We start from the raw sequence: 19,464 nt of genomic DNA on the forward strand, positions 1-19,464 counted from the left end.
TTTAATTTCATCAAGGATGAAAAAGTGATAGTTTTCCCCTGATGCATTGACCAATACCTTAGATATCTATGATGAAGTGGTGTTGCCACAATAAATATATGGAAGTTTGATCTGTATCAATACATGGAGATATCAAAATGAGCATCTATCATATTTCTGAATGAAAATGCATTAAAGTGAGGATATCTAAAATGAACACCAGCATATTTGTGCATAGCTTAACACTATTTATTCTGGTATCTAGTATGATCAAGCTGTATACTGCATTTATGAACCACCAACACCACCCGCGCAAGCAAAGCATCAGGCAAACATCGATCATTTCGAAATCCTTACCAAGCTGTGTTGCATTAGCATACAACTATGCATTAATATCAGGAGATCCAAAGTGGGCATCAAAATATCTACATATCTCTGGACTAAGGGTACACTAATCATTTGGGTATCCACTGCCAATGGATACTTGCATTCATGAATCCCCACACCTGATTTGTATAAATAGTTTAAATACCAACTAGCTGAATGCCCGTACGTTGCCATGGAGCGAGACAATCTATAAATAAAGGAAATAATCTATGAACTTGTTATTCTATAATAAATGCAAATGCAAATGCAGTTCAAGACCGCATCCAAACGAATATCAAATCCTCATGTCACTCTTGCAACACCACACATTTTTTGAGCCTCGCCACAATACGTTTGATATTTCTCATACAGGAGCTTTCTTTGCGAAGAACCCCTCAGAATTATTTTGCTACCTAGTAGTGATAGAAAGCACCCAAACATAAAAACAAGCAAACATGTCCCTATGGTACCGACCAACCCCTCCATACACTCCTGGTTTCCTTCTCAAACACCCAACCTAGAACAAGACGCGGATTTTTTTTAATATTGCATTTTTTTATTCTTTTTGAAAAATAATGCACCGATTCGAAATTTTTCAAAAATAAGCCTGCCTCGGCCACCCTCTAGCCGATTGGAGGCTGTCGGCTTTGGTGTGGCCGACAGGAGGCAGTCGGCCGGGCCTAGGCCGATTAGTGGCTCTCGTCCACATGGAAGCCGACTAGTGGCCAGGCAACTGCCTGTCGGCCTTGGGGAAGCCGATAGGGCTATCGGCCTAGGCGTGGCCGACTAGTGGCCACGAGCCAGCCCCAGCCCGCCCCTTCCCCCCTCTCCTTGTTCCTCCTTCCTCTTTCTTCCTTCTCCCTTCTCCCATTCAACCTTATCTCCTTTCTCTCTTTCTTCTCCTTCCTTCTCCCCCACACAAAAAATCTTCCATTTCCACGTTTTGAACCGTACTTTTATTGTGTAAGGAGTAGGGCATCCAAACTATCCGTCTCACTCGTGATGGAATTTTTTATTTTGAACGTTAGCTATTTTCCCGACTCCATTTCCCGCCCATATTCCCCCAATCGGCCATGCCATTTCGTTCCCTCCTCCGTTGCCGCCAATATTTCCACGTCTCCATTCCCGCCAAATTTTTCGCACCACCTTTCCCGCCAAATTTTGCGTATTTCTTTTCCCGCCAACTTTTTACCCTCTTATTTCCCGCCAAATCTTTCCCGCCTCATTTCCCTCCTCGTTTTCCCGCCATCTTCCTGGTCATCTAAGTCTATAAAAGGAGGCATTGGACTGCCTTCATCCATCATCCAACCTCACTTGAGAACACTAGCACTGCCTTCCTCCATCATCCAGTCAATATGAGTTTGCCTTGCTCGGATCAGAGCATCAGGCCTAAGAAAATGCAGAGTGCGAGTTTGCCTCGGGGTGTGGAAGCAGTTCGATGTTGGTGCGGTGATCTCTGCAAGGTGAAGGAGGTGACGGATTTTTCAGATTGGTTGGGCATGAAGTTTTTCATGTGCGCCAATTATGAATCTGATCCACCCGAATCTATTTCTGCGTACCTCAGGCCTCCGGTATGCTCAAGTTATCCAGAGTAAATATGTTGTTGATATTATTGTTTACTTGATATATATATATATATATATATATATATATATATATATATTTTCTAGTCTCCTCCTCCTCTCTGCATGTACTATCGTTGGATTGACACGGAAATGCCGGACTGGGCGGTGACCGAGATTCGTGAAAGAGGTCGCCGTGCATGGGCTAGCTTGGACTTGGAAGAGCGCCGCGAGAAGGCTGAAGCAGAGGAGAAAGCAGCGCAGAATAAAGAGTGGGAAGAGTACTGTGTGGAGCAGAGGGCTTTTATTGATGAGATGAAAAGGAAAAACCAAGAAGAGAAACTTCGGTTGGAGGAGGTTTACAGACAGCGGGAACAGACCCGTGAAGCTGAGAGGGAGAGAAAGAGAGAAAGGGCTCGTGCAGCCAAAGCAGCAGAAGAAGCCGGTGATGGAAAAGGAAAATATCCACGCTGGACTCAGTAGATTTATTTTAATTTCAGCAAGTTGTATCTTAATTTCAGCAAGTTGTATCTTAATTTCAACAAGTTGTGTCAGCACGTTGTATCTTAATTTCAGCAAGTTGTATTTTAATTCCGGCAAGGTGTATCTTAGTTTGTTTGTAATCTCAAGTTATTGGTAGTATATGTGTTATTAGTTTCCCGCCATTTCCTATAAGTCTCTCTTTCCCGCCATATTTTCCCTCCTATAGCTTTCCCGCCATTTATTTCCCGCCTCGCTTTCCCGCCATTAGGTTTTCGTCTCGCTCTTCGGCACCTATAAAACCCTCTCCACAGCAAGGTTGGTAAGGAGTGTGCTCAAAATGTCTCATTATCCTTTTGATCATAGTTTTCACAGTGGTATGTCCGAGTGTCTTCTACGCTTGGCTAGCAATTTCAAGATAGACAATAGAATAGTTTCATGGGACGAACTCATCAGTAGTGACACACTACTGAATAAGGTTGCTCATGCATTAGCTAGAAGGGGTGGCCTGCAAGGACATATGAGGAGATCCGGAAGGAACTTCTGCAGTTGAATGAAAGATGGAAGAAGAAAGGCCAGCACATACGCGGTGGAGGTGGAGTAAAACATCCCTTTTTATGGATTGACGATAGCGAGGACGAAGACGATATCTTCATGCCGAGTAGCAAGGACAAGGGGGCAGCATCAACGAGTGCCAAGAGTACCGCTTCGTCGAAGGGCCAGAGCTCTGCATCATCAAAGGATGACGACGACTTTATATAGTTTTTGTATGAACTCTGCATCTTAATGTATCTTATTTCATGTATCTTATTTTATGTATCTTCGGAATCTTACTTTGTTTGTAATCTCAAGTTATTGGTAGTATATGTGTTATCCACGATGAACCAACTGAGCATAGAAATAGATAGGAATATGTCTCTTAGATAAAATACACATAAGTCTCATAGATAAAATACACATAAGTCTCATACATAAAATACACATAAGTTTCTTACATAAAATACACATAAGTCTGAAGTGATACATAGAAGGGCAAAGAGTTTGCTTCACTCACGGCGTCTCGGTTGGCGCTCTGGGGGTGTGGGGGGTGTACTCCATCCCCACCTGTGGGGGGCCCTAATGTTACGAGGAGGAATCTCGGATCCACCCTGGTCATACTGTGTATCCTGTGTGGGCCACGGTGGAGGAGTCGAAAACATGTCCAACCACATGTTTTGCTGTGATGGTGGCTCATCTGGTTCACTCCCTAACCCGGATCCGGACGCCGACACATCATGATATGCAGGAGGGACCATACCTGTTGTATGTGGATGAAACATGAAACCAGGAGTAGGATTGTGATGTTGTGGAGTTGGCTGAAACATGAAGCTCGATGACGAAGCGTGGTGCTGTGGCTGATGCCACGCTGAACTGCCAGGCTGGTCAGGTGGGGTGGATGTGGCGTCGGTTCCACTCCTTGTAGACGTGGACGCGGCTGATGTCGATGCACGGAGTGACGCGGCACCGGCGTAGGCTGCGGCTGGTGATGCACAACATTCGAAGTGCGCGTGCACGTGATAGCTTTATAGATATCTCTTATCCTCTGCTCGAGCCTCTTGAGCCATGGTTGAATGTGAGACCTAGGTACCATAAGAGGTGCAGATGACAATTGTCGATCAAAGTTCATCAGTTAGTATGAAGCAAGTAACAACAACTTAAATGACGTAAAGAGAATAAATATTACCGCATACTGCGTGGAGCCAGAAGTATCATACGTCGGGTACGTATCAGACGTATGCGGGTCCGAAATCTCATCTGTATTGGAGTGCTGAACAATGCGTAATCGTGTTCCTCTCATGTACCCTTCCAAATATGCATTGTATTCAGCGAGATCAAATGCTTGTTGTTCATGCCACCTACGTTCAGTGTTAGTTTCCCATTCTAAAACGTACTCTTCAAGCCTTTGTAGCCACTGAGCCCGTGCCCTATTGGTTCCCTTGTCATCCTGTAATTTATGATGATGTTTAACCATAGGCCATAGAGAAACAAAATGTAATATATAGTTAGTATAACATACCTGTGGACTACTACTGACAACAGGTTCTCTGTGTTGGGCGGAGGAGTCAACTGCCAAAGACCGAACTGTCTCATAATGCGCTGTTGCGCCATCTCCTCAACAAAGACATCGAAGATAATCTTTGAATTCGTCATCCAGTAACCCCGATCTCTCGTGCATAGCACAGAAATACCACTGGGATATCTAGAAATTATGTCTGCTTCCGTGTACGGTTGCCAAATAACTCCCGTGTACGTATCAAACTGCTCATTTAGTGTAGTGTAGGCTCGCCTAGTCTGTTCACTAGCATACCTTCTCTGCGCAAGACATAAGTTAGTTTCAACCATAGTGTAAACTAAGAAGGTGGATAACATTATACCAGGGGACATACCTTGCGACGCCTCCAACACAGGCCGAAAGTTGGCAAGTCGATGTCATCACCATCAAGCATGTTGCCCACATGATAACTGTGGTCCACATCTATGTTTGGTCGTCCAATAGAGAACCTCTCCCAGGACCACAGTTGTAAAAACAGCGGGCAACCAAGAATGGCCGACTTGGCCGTGGAAAGCTGACAACCGTTGCACATACCTCGGTAGGTAGCAGCTAATACCGCATATCCCCAACTCCTCGGTGTGATCTGTTCAGCCGACTCAACAGTCGCGATTTCCAGTGCAATGGGGATGTAACGCGCACTCAAAGTAGTGACATGGTTCTCTGTGAACATCACCTTCCCGAGAAGCCACAATAGGTACGCCTCCAGGCTACGAGTAATCTGTATAACACTCAAAGGGACTTGTGAATAACCTGGAAATCTCTCGATCTGCAATCATGTAAGTAGAAAGGGACTTGTGAATAACCTGGAAATATTGCAACTTGAAACATTTACCTTTGAAAGATATGCGAGGTAGGAACTAACCCTGAAATGTTGTAACCAGTCATACTTAGGTTCGTGCGCCTCTGACGCCAGTATTGGAGCCCCATCATATATATTGAAGAAACATGCTGCCAAAGTTTGTTGCCAATCTGGCGGGTCCTCCAACGGTCCTATCGCATTTTCCGCCAACGGAAGTCCGAGCAACATTGAGACATCTTCCAGAGTAGGAGCCATCTCACCCCATCTGAAGTGGAACGTGTGGGTCTCAGGCCTCCATCGATCCACTAAGCAAGTGAGCAAAGAAGAGTCAATGCTGAGGTGCCTCGACGTCTCAGTGGCCTCAACTAGACGTGCGAATGGTAAAAGCCCGACCCATTTGAGTCTGCATATCCACCGATCATAAAATTTATGTTACTTACAATGCATATTTAATACAATGATTAAAGTTTAAGATAAAAACATTTACCTTTCAACCCACAGCGGATGTATACTCCAGTCCCCTTAGCAGTACGAGTGACTAGTGGTACGAGCTTCTGCTCAGTTAATAGCGAAGCACGATGCTTACTATCAACATCCGGATTAAGAAGATACATTCCCTCCATTGCTATACAATACAAAACGTAGTGCAACACATAGTATAAAATTAAAACATAGTGTTAATACAAACTAAAAACATAGTGATAGTACAAACTTAAAACATAGTGATAGTCCAAACTTAAAACATAGTGCTAGTACGAACTTAAATGTAGTGCTATTACATAAATTTTAAACTCTTCCTCCTCCTCTTGCCCTCCCTCTTCCTCCTCTTCTTCCTCGGCTGCATCGTCCACGCCTAGTGCCCCTTGCAATGACGAAGGTGGGACAATCAGGATCCCTATGCCCAAATTCATTACATAGAATGCATTGCACGGTGCGCCCGCCGGCCTCAGATTCATCCATGTCATTCCGGATGCGCTGACTCTGCCGCCTCCCTCTACTTGTACGCATATGCGCAGGATGTGGAATGTATCGCCTTTGAGCAGGCTCAACAGTGTTGAAGTTACCCATTGATCGGAAACCCATCAACTCACCTGTCCAGGTATTGAGGACAGCCTCTTTCAGAAAATACGGAGACACAAAAGAGATTGCGTCAAGACCTATGAGCCCGCAAGCAGCAATTACATGCGAGCAAGGTAGGTGAAGCAACTTTGGTTTGTTGCATGTGCATTCGCACGTTGGCCACAATTCATTTCCAATTTTCACCTCGTGTGTTCTCATCTCATTTGCACATCCGAATTTGTTGTTAGCTAAGCGAACCTCAAACTTTCGCTATAGATTTCCAATGGTGACAACACTGTGTGACCGGGCTTTCTTCATCTTTTCATCCATGTACTTCATAACCCTTTCACAGTAACGTGTGTTCGGATTGTTTGTCATATGCTCCACAGCAATTTGACGTCTTTCCCTGAAATACTTCACTGTGCCATAGAAAATGCCCTCAACAATCGCTGTAAGTGGCAAAGCTCTATTTTCTCTGAGGACAAAATTATATGTTTCAGCCAGGTTGGTAGTCATGACACCGTACGTGGCTCCATGTGTGTCATGCAACAGAGACCAACTCTCCAATGGCTCATGCTCTATCCACTGATCAAAGGTTTTAATCGTCCTCGCTAGCCTTCTCCTTGTACCAGGAGGGTCAAATCCTGGCAAGTCACAAAGCCCAATCGACTCTTCCTCCACGGTAGCAGATCCCAGTTGCTAATTGTGTAGCTACTGCTTTAACATGTGCCCTGACAGCAGCATCTCTTGCAGCTCTCCTGTCCCTAACATGTCTCTGCGTGCAAACATTTAGTCTGTTACATATCAGCTCATATTTCCATTGTTGGTTCTGCTTGCAGAGTTTCTTGAATAGATTCATGAGGTTCTTATTTCTAAACTGCGAGAAGAAATTTTCCCCTAGATGGCGCATGCACCAACGACTCTGAATGTCCTGCCAAGGAGTTTGTTCACCGGGAGCAGGGTTTGACAATATCTTGATCGCACTGAGTATACCTGCATGCCTATCGTGAAGGATGCACACATTCTGCTTATCTTGCACAACAGCTATTTTCAACTGCCTGAAGAACCATGTCGAACTCTCGATGTTCTCGCTCTCCACAAAAGCAAATGCAAGTGGGACGACTTGATTTTGCCCATCTTGACCTATGGCTGTGAGGATCCGACCCTTGTACTTGCGAGTGAGAAATGTGCCATCAACACATATAACCGGTCGACAATGTCTGAAAGCTTCAATGCAGGCACCGAAAGAGAAGAACAACCGATGCAACACCCTAACCGTTGGGAACTCTGGCAGGTACAACTCTTGGATGTCAACATACGTGCCAGGATTCCGGTTCTGCATTGTCTGCACGAGCCGAACAATAGAGTCATATGCATCAAAATATGAACCAAATCTGGTCTCCAGTGCCTTCTGCTTAGCCCTCCAAGCCTTGCCATATGATATGTTGTACTTTAACCTGACAAAGACTTTTTTCTGGATAGCCTTCACTTCCATCGCCTTGCACTCCACAATCTCGCTGTAAAGCCAGCGAGCAATCACAGTGGAAGTAAGGTTGGGATGATCTTGAGGGATGCATGGAATAACACAATTATGACTAACTAAGTCACTTATGACCCAGCTTGTGTCGTACTTAGGGAGATATCCATGCACCCTTGCGGGACAACCCTGATTTCTACAAACCATTGTCAACCTATCCGGACAAGAAACTTGAGCTACAAATACCCTTTGAGTGGACATTGCCCAATTAAGGATGGCATCCTTCAGAGCTTGTTTGTTCGGGTAGAGGGCACCTGTTGCAATGTTGTACTGGTGATACTGCCAGGCAGAATCATGACCGTCGTTCACCAACATTGCAGATGAGAAGTCCTGATTCCATGATGCAGGAATAGGCACTTCATGTGCGTTCTCTTCTCCATCTGATTCAGCGGATTCATCGGAAATATCACCCGCTATATCTTCTTCATGCATCTCGTTTTGCATGTGCCCATCTATCTCGTCGGCATCTGCCTCACCGCTGAGATAATCATCTGCATCTCCCCCTTCTGCCTGACTACTCTGGCCTGCTTTGTAAACATCATCCCCAGCATGGGACGCATGAATTGACTGTGAATCATGCATCCCTACACTGCTCTCACCATATTCATAGCTACGTTCCACTTCAGGTTCAGTCACCGGCTTTAGCACGGGGAGAAGTAAGGCCACAGGATGACATCCCCTACGCTCGCAAGATTGTTACAAGCGCACCCACTGGTCGTCCCGCTCTATATGCTTCAAATACCAGAAAATATTACCAGTGGACCGGGTCCATAATGCATGAACACCGACGGTGTGTGTTTCAGTATTGAACCCTAAACATCGCGCAAGCCATTCTGTCAGCTCCCATCTCATTTGTTTGAACGGTACCACGACCATAGTGCAAACATAACGTCACTAAATCAGACATCTCTGCTGACCTAACATATTATTCAACAAGGAAGAAAATTAGAAGAACGACAAACCGAAATATATTTTCCAAATCTATCGGAGAACCTAAAAATAATTAAACTACTTCATTCACTAAACTAAATTTATACTAATCTACCGGACCACCTAAAACTAGTTAAACAACTAAATTTATACTAATCTACCGGAGCACCTAAAACTAGTTAAACAACTAAATTTATACTAATCTACCGGACCACCTAAAACTAGTTAAACAACTAAATTTATACTAATCTACTAGAGCATTTATAAACTACTTAATACACTAATCTACAAAAATATTTTACCCTTGAAGCGTGCGCAGAAACGATGAACGACGAACGACTCTTGACGAACACCGAGAATAATCCCACACCACCACCTCCAACTCCACCAAAACAACCAACTTCACCCACCACCACCACCACCACCACCACCACCACCACCACTACAACCTCCACCACCACCACCAAAAATAGCTTCAAAACAAGCACCACAAACTACCCCATCACGAGTGAGACGGATAGTTTGGATGCCCTCCTCCTTACACAATAAATGTACGGTTCAAAACGTGGAAATGGAAGATTTTTTGTGTGGGGGGAGAAGGAAGGAGGAGAAAGAGAGAAAGGAGATAAGGTAGAATGGGAGAAGGGAGAAGGAAGAAAGAGGAAGGAGGAAGAAGGAGAGGGGGAAGGGGCTGCCTCGGGCTGGCTAGTGGCCACTAGTCGGCCACGCCTAGGCCGATAGCCTTATCGGCTTTGCCAGGGTTGACAGGCAGAGCCGACAGGGCAATCGACGTGGCCTGGCCACTAGTCGACCGCCACGTGGCCGAGAGCCACTAATCGGTCGGGCCTAGGCCGACTGGCTTCCTGTCGGCCACGCCAGAGCCGACAGCCTCCACTCGGCTTCGCAGTGGCCGAGGTAGGCCTATTTTTGAAAATTTTCAAATCGGTGCATTATTTTTCAAAAAGAATAAAAAAATGCAATATTAAAAAAAATAGCGAACAAGACAAGGTATCAATTCCTCTTATGTCTCAAATGGTCTCTGACTCCACACATCGTGTTTATTCTCCTCTTAAGCTTCACCAAATCACCATCACGACTCTTGACATCACAAAGGTACACATGATCAAGCATTAAGATTGCCGTAATGATATGATTAATGAGATAACGAAAGTGTGATGGCCAGGGCTGCAATAGGTTTCACACGATGGTCGTGCACTAAGTGCCTCGGTTTAAAACATGGATAATGAAGTGTTTGACATCTAACAACATCATCTCCCACCACCAATTGGAATTGTTTACCATTAATTCATGATGAATCAAAGAAGGAAACCATGTTGGGCGCCTACCATCAATGAGCAAACCATGTTAGGTTCTTCCCATCATTGTTACTCAAACTAAATTAATTCACGCATGACTAAAGTCAGTCCTATTTTTGTACGATTCGGTGATGGACGGTGACAACAATTTCTACATATGCAATCAAGGCTGCCTTTTTTTGCATCGTAGAAAAATCATATGTGATTTTTCGTACGTGAAGCATCACTCTTCTTATGCTTGCTTATTGCAATCATCTCTAAAATAATCATTTGCAATCAACGCACTTCTTCTTCCATTTAATGAGCCATCATTGTGTACAATCTGACATGTTACACACTGCAATTGATGTAGGCTAATAATATACTTTTTCAATCTTAGGTTGGAGCTTACCCAAGAGGCAACATAACAAGATGAAAAAGTAGAAAAGAAAATTCAAGGATGTCAAGAAGTCAGCTCGGCTGCACAGGAGGAAAGGCTAAGTGCCAAATGCTTCCAAAGGGAGGTTAACATTGTAAATAACTTCAGAGACCGACTATTCCATCCATGAAAAAAAAGCTCTTCCATATCCATCTCTTTGGCCTAAAAAGTTCTCTGCTTATTTCTTTTCAAATCTACCACACTGCATAAGAGGCAAGGGAGTATAAATCTTACAACTATGTTAGCAACATTGCATAGATGTTTTTGGATTTTTGGCCCCGTCTTCTCCAAGTGCTTCTCCTTTGTTCCTTGTAGTCATATATCTGGGAAGCATGTGAAATTCTCATCTTGTGAAACAAACCACTTTCAGGGTCCATTTGACACTTTCTTGGTCGGTGAAGATACGGCTGAAGTGTCTGACATTAAATTCAGCAACGATGGCAAGTCTATGCTTTTGACTACAACTAACAACCATATATATATATATATATATATATATATATATATATATATATATATATTCTGGATGCATATGGAGTGGAGAAGGTCAGTTAGTGCTATAATTGCAGAATTTTGTTTCAGATGTCGAGATGTAAATTGCATATTTTTCTCCGAATGTAGTCCGTAGTAAAATATTTGAAAAGATTTATACTGCCTCCATCCTTAAATATAAATCTTTTTAGACATTATACTACAAACTTCATAAGGATATACATAGACATACTTTGGAATATAAGTTCATTCATTTTGCTCCGTATGTAGTCTAATGGAATCCTTAAAAAGACTTATGTTAGGAACATTTAGAAACAGAGGGAGTAAATTTCATTTCTTTCTGCCATGCTACAAACGAATGAACTGGTATCAGTCTTGCCATAGAAGAGAAATACGAAGATATATGTGCTGAAATTTTGTCTACTTATAGGCCATCCCAATATATAATTTCAGAAAATTCCTAATAAATTCTAGAGGTCCACTCAGCCCATTTGTGCAAGACAAGAGGTGGAAATATTTAGTCCCACATTGCTAGTTTAGTGGGAGTTGGACCTCCTTATAAGGGAGGATGTTTCCACACATGTATGAGCTTGAGAACAAGAGAGACATACACGCGCGCTCCTCCTCCTCCGCCGCCCGCCTCGCCGCGGGAACGAGCCGAGCCGAACTAAAATTTTGCCACACACAACTCGTATACGAAAGATCACTTGGAGAAGCTGAACATATTTTTTCCGTAGTCGATATTGAAAGCGAACGCTGCTGTCCGTTCGTTTCGTATCCCTCGCTCTCTTCGGCTCCCATCGCTAGTCTCTCGCCTCCTTCTCCTGCGCCTATAAAAGAGAGGCCGCTCCTCTCCAGAGAAGACGCATCAGAACTTCCCTCTCGCCACCGGTTCCTTTCTCTGTGCTGCTGCTACGTTCTTCCGCATCCCGTCTTGCGGCGTGCACCGTAGCTCGGGACAGTAGGCCTCCGAAACTACGTCTCTTCGAGTCCTGTATGGGAGAAGGGCGATAAGGTTTTTGAGGAGCGCTCAGCGCGACTACTGGCTTCCATCACGGACACCGACAATCTCTTTCTGGACGACGACTACTTCCCCGACGTCGACCACCTCTTCGGTAACATGGCTAACGACAACGTCAACACCAACTGTACTGCTGCTGCAACACAGTACGTACTCATGTTCTTTTTCGTTGAGTTCCTACCACAACTTTTTGCTATAGTTTCACTTCTAGATATGTTCCATTTCTGCTCATCACTCCATATGATGCGTTGTGTATATAGTACGGCTCTACATATGTTCTCTTCTAGATCATATGTGCACATGTCTTTCGTCATCTCATCTTTATATTCAATGTCTTGTTTCATCTATTTTATCATAGTCATGTTTTCCTACCTATTCTTTTAATAAAATCGTATGGTAAATTGCTCATATTTCCAACAATCCAAAAACCTTATTATAGGCAATTTACCCCGAGTGGTTTTGCTGCTTCCATGAGACCTCCTTTGTTTGAGGGTGTCCACTGTAAGAGGTGGCGCATGAGAGCTGTTTTGTGGTTTCAAACCATGAGCTGCTATGACGCCACTCTTGGCAAACCTGAAGGAGATCGTGATGCTCAACAGGAGCAAGCTTTTCACAAAATGGATACCTTGTTTAAGGCTGCTCTCTTGAGCATTCTTGGTGAGAACATAGTTGATGCTTATGCGTCAATTGATAATGGAAAATATATGTGGGATGCACTCGAGGCCATGTTTGGGGTCTCGGATGCTGGCACTGAGCTGTACATCATGGAACAATTCTATGACTACAGGATGAGTGAAGAGCGCTCTGTGGTTGAGCAAGCTCATGAAATACAGTCATTTGCAAGAGAACTTGAGCACTTCAATTGCATGCTACCGGACAAGTTTGTTGCCGAAGGCATCATCACTAAACTTCCTCCTTCGTGGAGGAACTTTGCTACCTTACTGAAGCATAAGAGACAGGAGTTTTCCGTTCCGGATCTCATAGGTACTCTTGATGTGGAAGAAAAGGCGAGAGCAAAAGACACACGTGCTCAAGGCTTTGAGGGAGGTTCTAGTGCCAATCTGGTACAGAAGAAAAACTTCCAGCCCCACAATTTCAAGAACAAGGGCAAGTTTGATGGTAAAGCAAAGTTTGATGGGAAGAACAAGGTTGTACATCACACCAACTTGAAGAAGAAGAATGACAAGAAGAAAGGTGCTTGTCATGTGTGCGGAGATCCTGATCATTGGGCACCTAACTGCCCTAATCGTTATGACAAGCGTCAACATGCAAAAGGCGGCAAGTCCGCGACGTGGAGGATGCTGGTCCACACGGACTTCCACCGTGCTGATGGGCAATGGTTCAAGTGCTTCTCTTCGTGGTGTTGGCACGGTCGATCTGAAGTTTACTTCGGGGAAGGTCGTGCGGCTGAAGAACGTGCATTATGTCCCCTCCGTGAATAAAAATCTTGTTAGTGGATCTCTTTTGTGTAGAGATGGCTACAAGCTTGTCTTTGAGTCTAATAAATTTGTAATATCCAAGTATGGAACTTTTGTTGGTAAAGGCTACGAGTCAGGAGGCCTGTTCCGTTTATCCTTGGCAGACGTTTGCAATAAAGTTGTTAATCATGTTTACAAAAATAGTGAATCAAATGTATGACATTCACGTCTATGTCATGTTAATTTTGGTTGCATGTCGCGAGTAGTCAAATTGAACTTAATCCCTAGCTCTACCACCGTCAAGGGATCTAAGTGTCAAGTTTGTGCGCAAGCCAAACAACCTCGTAAGTCTCATACGACTGCTGAAACGAGAAATCTTGCATCACTAGAGCTCATACATTCAGATCTATGTGAAATGAATGGCATTTTGACAAAAGGTGGAAAGAAATATTTCATGACACTAATTGATGACTCCACTAGATACTGCCGAGTGTATCTTCTGAAATCTAAGGATGAGGCTTTGAACTTTTTCAAGATCTATAAAGCCGAAGCAGAAAACCAACTTGATCAAAAGATCAAGAGGCTTAGGTCCGATCGTGGTGGAGAGTATTTCTCAAATGAATTTGATTCTTTCTGTGCAGAACATGGTATAATCCATGAGAGAACGCCCCGCTATTCACCTCAATCAAATGGGATAGCCGAAAGAAAGGACCGTACTCTAACTGATTTGGTTAACGCCATGTTAGACACATCGGGTCTCTCCAAGGCATGGTGGGAGGAGCCGATATTGACTGCATGTCATGTCTTGAATCGAGTTCCCACAAAGAACAAAGAGATAACTCCATTCGAGGAATGGGAAAAGAAAAGGTTTAAACTCTCTTATCTACGAACTTGGGGTTGTTTGGCAAAAGTCAATGTGCCAATCCCAAAGAAGCGCAAGCTAGGACCAAAAACTGTGGATTGTGTTTTTCTGGGATATGCTTTTCATAGCATTGGATATAGATTCTTGGTTGTAAAATCTGATGTATCTGACATGCATGTCGGTACAATCATGGAGTCGAATGATGCAACTTGCTTCGAAGATATCTTTCCCATGAAGGATATAGCTACCTCATCTAATCAGGAGATAGGTCCAGGGAGCCCACAGGCCCCCACTCCGCCACCAGGGGGGGAGGCGGCGCTGGGCAGGCTTGTGGCCTCCCTGGCCGCCCCCTGACCTAGATCTTTGGCCTATAAATTCCCAAATATTCCGCAAAAAATCAGGGGAGCCTGAGAAATACTTTTCCGCCGCCGCAAGCTTCCGTTTCCTTGAGATCTCATCTGGAGACCCTTCCCGGCACCCTACTGGAGGGGACTTTGGAGTTGGAGGGCTTCTTAATCATCATCATCGCCCCTCCAATGACTTGTGAGTAGTTCACTTCAGACCTACGAGCCCGTAGTTAGTAGCTAGATGGCTTATTCTCTCTCTTGGATCTTCAATACAAAGTTCTACATGATCTTCATGGAGATCTATCCGATGTAATCTTCTTTGGCGGTGTGTTTGTCGAGATCCGATGAATTGTGGATTTGTGATCAGATTATCTATGATATATATTTGATTCTTTGCTGATTTCTTATATGCATGATTTGATATCCTTGTAAGTCTCTCCGAGTCTTGGGTTTTGTTTGGCCAACTAGATCTATGATTCTTGCAATGGGAGAAGTGCTTGGTTTTGGGTTCTGCCATGTGGTGACCTTTCCCAGTGACAGTAGGGGCAGCAAGGCACACATCAAGTAGTTGCCATCTAGGGTAAAAAGATGGGGTTTTTATCATTGGTTTGAGATTATCCCTCTACATCATGTCATCTTGCTTAAGGCGTTACTCTGTTCTTATGGACTTAATACACTAGATGCATGCTGGATAGCGGTCGACGTGTGGAGTAATAGTAGTAGAGGCAGACAGTATCGGTCTACTTGTTTTGGACGTGATGCCTATAGAAATAATCATTGCATAGATATTGTCACGACTTTGCACGGTTCTATCAATTGCTCGACAGTAATTTGTTCACCCACCGTCTACTTGCTTTCATGAGAGAAGCCACTAGTAAACACTACGCCCCCCCGGGTCTATTCACATCCATCGTTTACATCTCCGCTTTTACTTTGATTTGTAACTTTGGCGCTTTCAGTTCTCACTTGGCAAACAATCTATATGGGATTGACAACACCTTAATAACATTGGGAGCATGTTTTTGTGTTTGTGCAGGATCTTGAGATACTCCTCCACTGGATTGATACCTTGGTTCTCAAACTAAGGGAAATACTTACCACCGCTACGCTACATCACCCTTTCCGCTTCGAGGGAACACCAATGCAAGGCTCCAAGGCCATGGGGGAAATCCTTTGCATACTTTCCTAGGAAGTCCCTTAAGGCGTAGCCGCATCAGAAAGATCAAGCCAAGTATTCTCCCGTCGACGTGCCTATTTCTGGCGCCGTTGGAAGGTCTTTTGTTGCAGTAGCAGAAGTATTTCTAGCGCTGTTGCTGGGGAGGAGAAATCAAGATCTATCCAAGTAGGTCTCACAAACTCTTCTCTTGCATTTACTTTTGTTGCCAGTTGCCTCTCATTTTCCTCTCCCCCACTTCACATTTGCCGTTTCCATTTGCCTTTCTCCTTCGCCGTTTTCTTTTGCCTTTGCCGTTTCCCTTTGCCGGTTTTCTCGCTTGCTTGTGTGCTTGTTTGTTTGTTTGTTGAAGTCATCATGCTGAAAACACCAAACTTTGCGACTTCTCGAGCACTAATAATAGTGATTTTATTAGTACTCCGATTGCTCCCGCCACTAGTGCGGAATCGTATGAAATCAACGCAACTTTGCTGAATCTTGTTATGAAAGAGCAATTCTCTGGCCTTCCTAGTGAAGATGCCACATCCCATCTCAATATCTTCATTGAGCTTTGTGATATGCAAAAGAAAAGAGATATGGATAATGACGTGATTAAGTTGAAACTTTTTCCTTTCTCGTTGCGAGATCGCGCAAAAACTTGGTTTTCTTCTTTGCCTAAAAATAGTATCGATTCTTGCGATAAGTGCAAAGATGCTTACATATCCAAGTATTTTCCGCCGGCTAAGATCATCTCCTTACGTAACGATATCATGAATTTCAAGCAACTTGATCATGAACACGTTGCACAATCTTGGGAGAGGATGAAGCTTATGATTAGAAATTGTCCCGCTCATGGCTTGAGTTTGTGGATGATTATACAAATCTTTTACGCTGGTTTGAATTTCGCTTCTCGCAATATTTTGGACTCCGCCTCAGGTGGAACGTTCATGGAAATCACGTTAGGAGACGCTACAAAGCTCCTAGACAATATCATGACCAACTACTCTCAGTGGCACACTGAAAGGTCGCCTGCTAGCAAAAAGGTGCACGCTATAGAAGAGATTAACTTGCTTAGTGCTAAGATGGACGAGTTGATGAATTTGGTTGCTAGTAGAAACGCTACCGTATATCCTAATGACATGCCACTATCTTCTTTGATTGAGAGTAGCAACGCTAGTTTGGACGTGAATTTTGTTGGTAGGAACAATTTTGGCAACAATAATGCTTTTAGAGGAAACTATGTTCCTAGGCCTTTTCCTAGTAACTCCTCTAACAATTATGGCAATTCCTACAACAACACTTATGGAAATCACAACAAATTACCCTCTGATTTAGAGAGTAATATCAAAGAGTTCATCAACTCTCAAAAGATTTTCAATGCGTCCATAGAGGAAAAACTACTCAAAATAGACGATTTGGCTAAGAGCGTTGATAGGATGTCTTGTGATATTGATGCTTTGAAAGTTAGATGCGCTCCTCCCAAGGTCAACTTGGATGAAACTTTGAAAGCTATGCGTATCTCCATGAATGAGAGCAAAGAAAGAACCGCCCAAATTCGCGCTAGACATGAATGGTTTAAAAGGGTGCGTTCTAGTGATGCAAATCATGAAGATCTTAAAGTGCTTGGTGTGTCTCCTCTTGAATCTTTGTTTTTGCATGTCAAACCTACTTATGGAGGGGCTGGATATGAATCCACTTTGGTTGAAAAACGCCCCAATGATTTGGAGTCCACCTATCTTGATGATAAAGGTGTGGAGAGTGGAGTAGAAGAAGTCAAAATTTTGGGTAGTAATGAAACTCCCACTTTGGATTTCAAGGAATTCAATTATGATAATTGCTCCTTGTTTGAATGCATTTCTTTGATGCAATCCATTGCAAACTCTCCACACGCTTATAGCCAAAGCAAAGCCTTTACCGCGCATATCGTAGATGCTATGACAAAATCTCTTCAAGAGAAGCTCGAACTAGAAGTCTCTATACCTAGAAAACTTCATGATGAGTGGGAACCTACTATCAAAATCAAGATCAAAAACTATGAGTGCAATGCTTTCTGTGATTTGGGTGCTAGTGTTTCCGCGATTCCAAAGTCTTTATGTGATATTCTTGGTTTTCATGAAATTGAAGAGTGTTCTCTTAATTTGCATCTTGCGGATTCTACTGTCAATAAACCGATGGGGAGGATCGATGATGTTCTTATTGTTGCAAATAAGAACTATGTACCCGTAGATTTCATTGTACTTGACATAGATTGCAATCCTTCATGTCCCATTATTCTTGGTAGACCTTTCCTAAGGACTATTGGTGCTATCATCGATATGAAGGAAAGGAATATTAGGTTTCAATTTCCTTTAAAGAAGGGCATGGAGCACTTTCCTAGAAAGAAAATAAGATTGTCTTATGAATCTATGATGAGGGCTACCTATGATTTGAGCACCAAAGATGACTATACGTGATTCCATCACTTTCGCCTAGCTAAGGGCGTTAAACAAAAGCGCTTCTTGGGAGGCAACCCAACGAATCTAGCATTTTTCTTTCTGTTTTGTGTTTTCCACACTTTCATAATTCTGTTACGATTGTGTTTTTGTGTTTCTTTTTGCGTTTGTGCCAAGCAAAACCGTTATGATTAGTCTTGGGGATGATCGTTTGGTCATGCTGGAAAAGACAGAAACTTTCTGCTCACGAAAAGAATTTTCATTTTTTTTCTGTCAGAGCTTTTGCGTTCATTCTTTTTGCTGATGATTTCTACGCAAATTTCTCAGACTGTCGTAATTTTTCAGAATATTTGAAGTATCAGAGGTATACGAAATATACAGATTGCTACAGACTGGTCTGCTGTTAACAGATTCTGTTTTTGTTGTGTTGGTTGCTTATTTTGATGAAACTATGGATAGTATCGGGGGGTATTAGCCATGGAAGATTGAAAGTAAAGTAACCCAACATCAGCACAAGTAGAATTTAAGTTTGCTACAGTACCTAAGGAAGTGGTGGTTTGCTTTCTTGTACTAATGTTATCACGAGTTTCTGTTTAAATTTCGTGTTGTGAAGTTTTCAAGTTTTGGGTGAAGTTCTTATGGACAAAGAGATAAAGAGTGGCAAGAGATCAAGCTTGGGGATGCCCAAGGCACCCCAAGATATTCAAGGATGCCGTAAAATCCTAAGCTTGGGGATGCCCCGGGAAGGCATCCCCTCTCTCGTCTTCAATCCATCGGTAACGTTACTTGGGGCTATATTTTTATTCACCACATGTTATGTGTTTTTTCTTGGAGCGTCTTGTATCAGAGTCTTTTATTTTTTTTGTGTCACAATAATCCTTGCTGCACACCTAGAGAGAGAGACATGCACACACCGTGATTTTGTCGAGCTTCACTTATATCTTTTGGTAGACAATTCAGCTTACATGTGCTTCACTTATATCTTTTGAGCTAGATACTTTTGCTCTATGTGCTTCACTTATATCTTTTAGAGCACAATGGTGCGTGGCTTGGTAGTTGATCTATGCTTTGAAAGTAGTCTCAAAAGGGGTAGTTATCCAAAGGGATACAAAAACTTCCACCTTCATGTGCATTGAATAGTTAGAGAAGTTTGATTCATCTCAATTAGTTTTGAGTTGTGGTTATGGTAATATTAAAGTCA

The sequence above is a fragment of the Hordeum vulgare genome, chromosome 7H (assembly GCF_904849725.1).
Source record: "Hordeum vulgare subsp. vulgare chromosome 7H, MorexV3_pseudomolecules_assembly, whole genome shotgun sequence".
Taxonomy (NCBI): Eukaryota; Viridiplantae; Streptophyta; class Magnoliopsida; order Poales; family Poaceae; genus Hordeum; species Hordeum vulgare.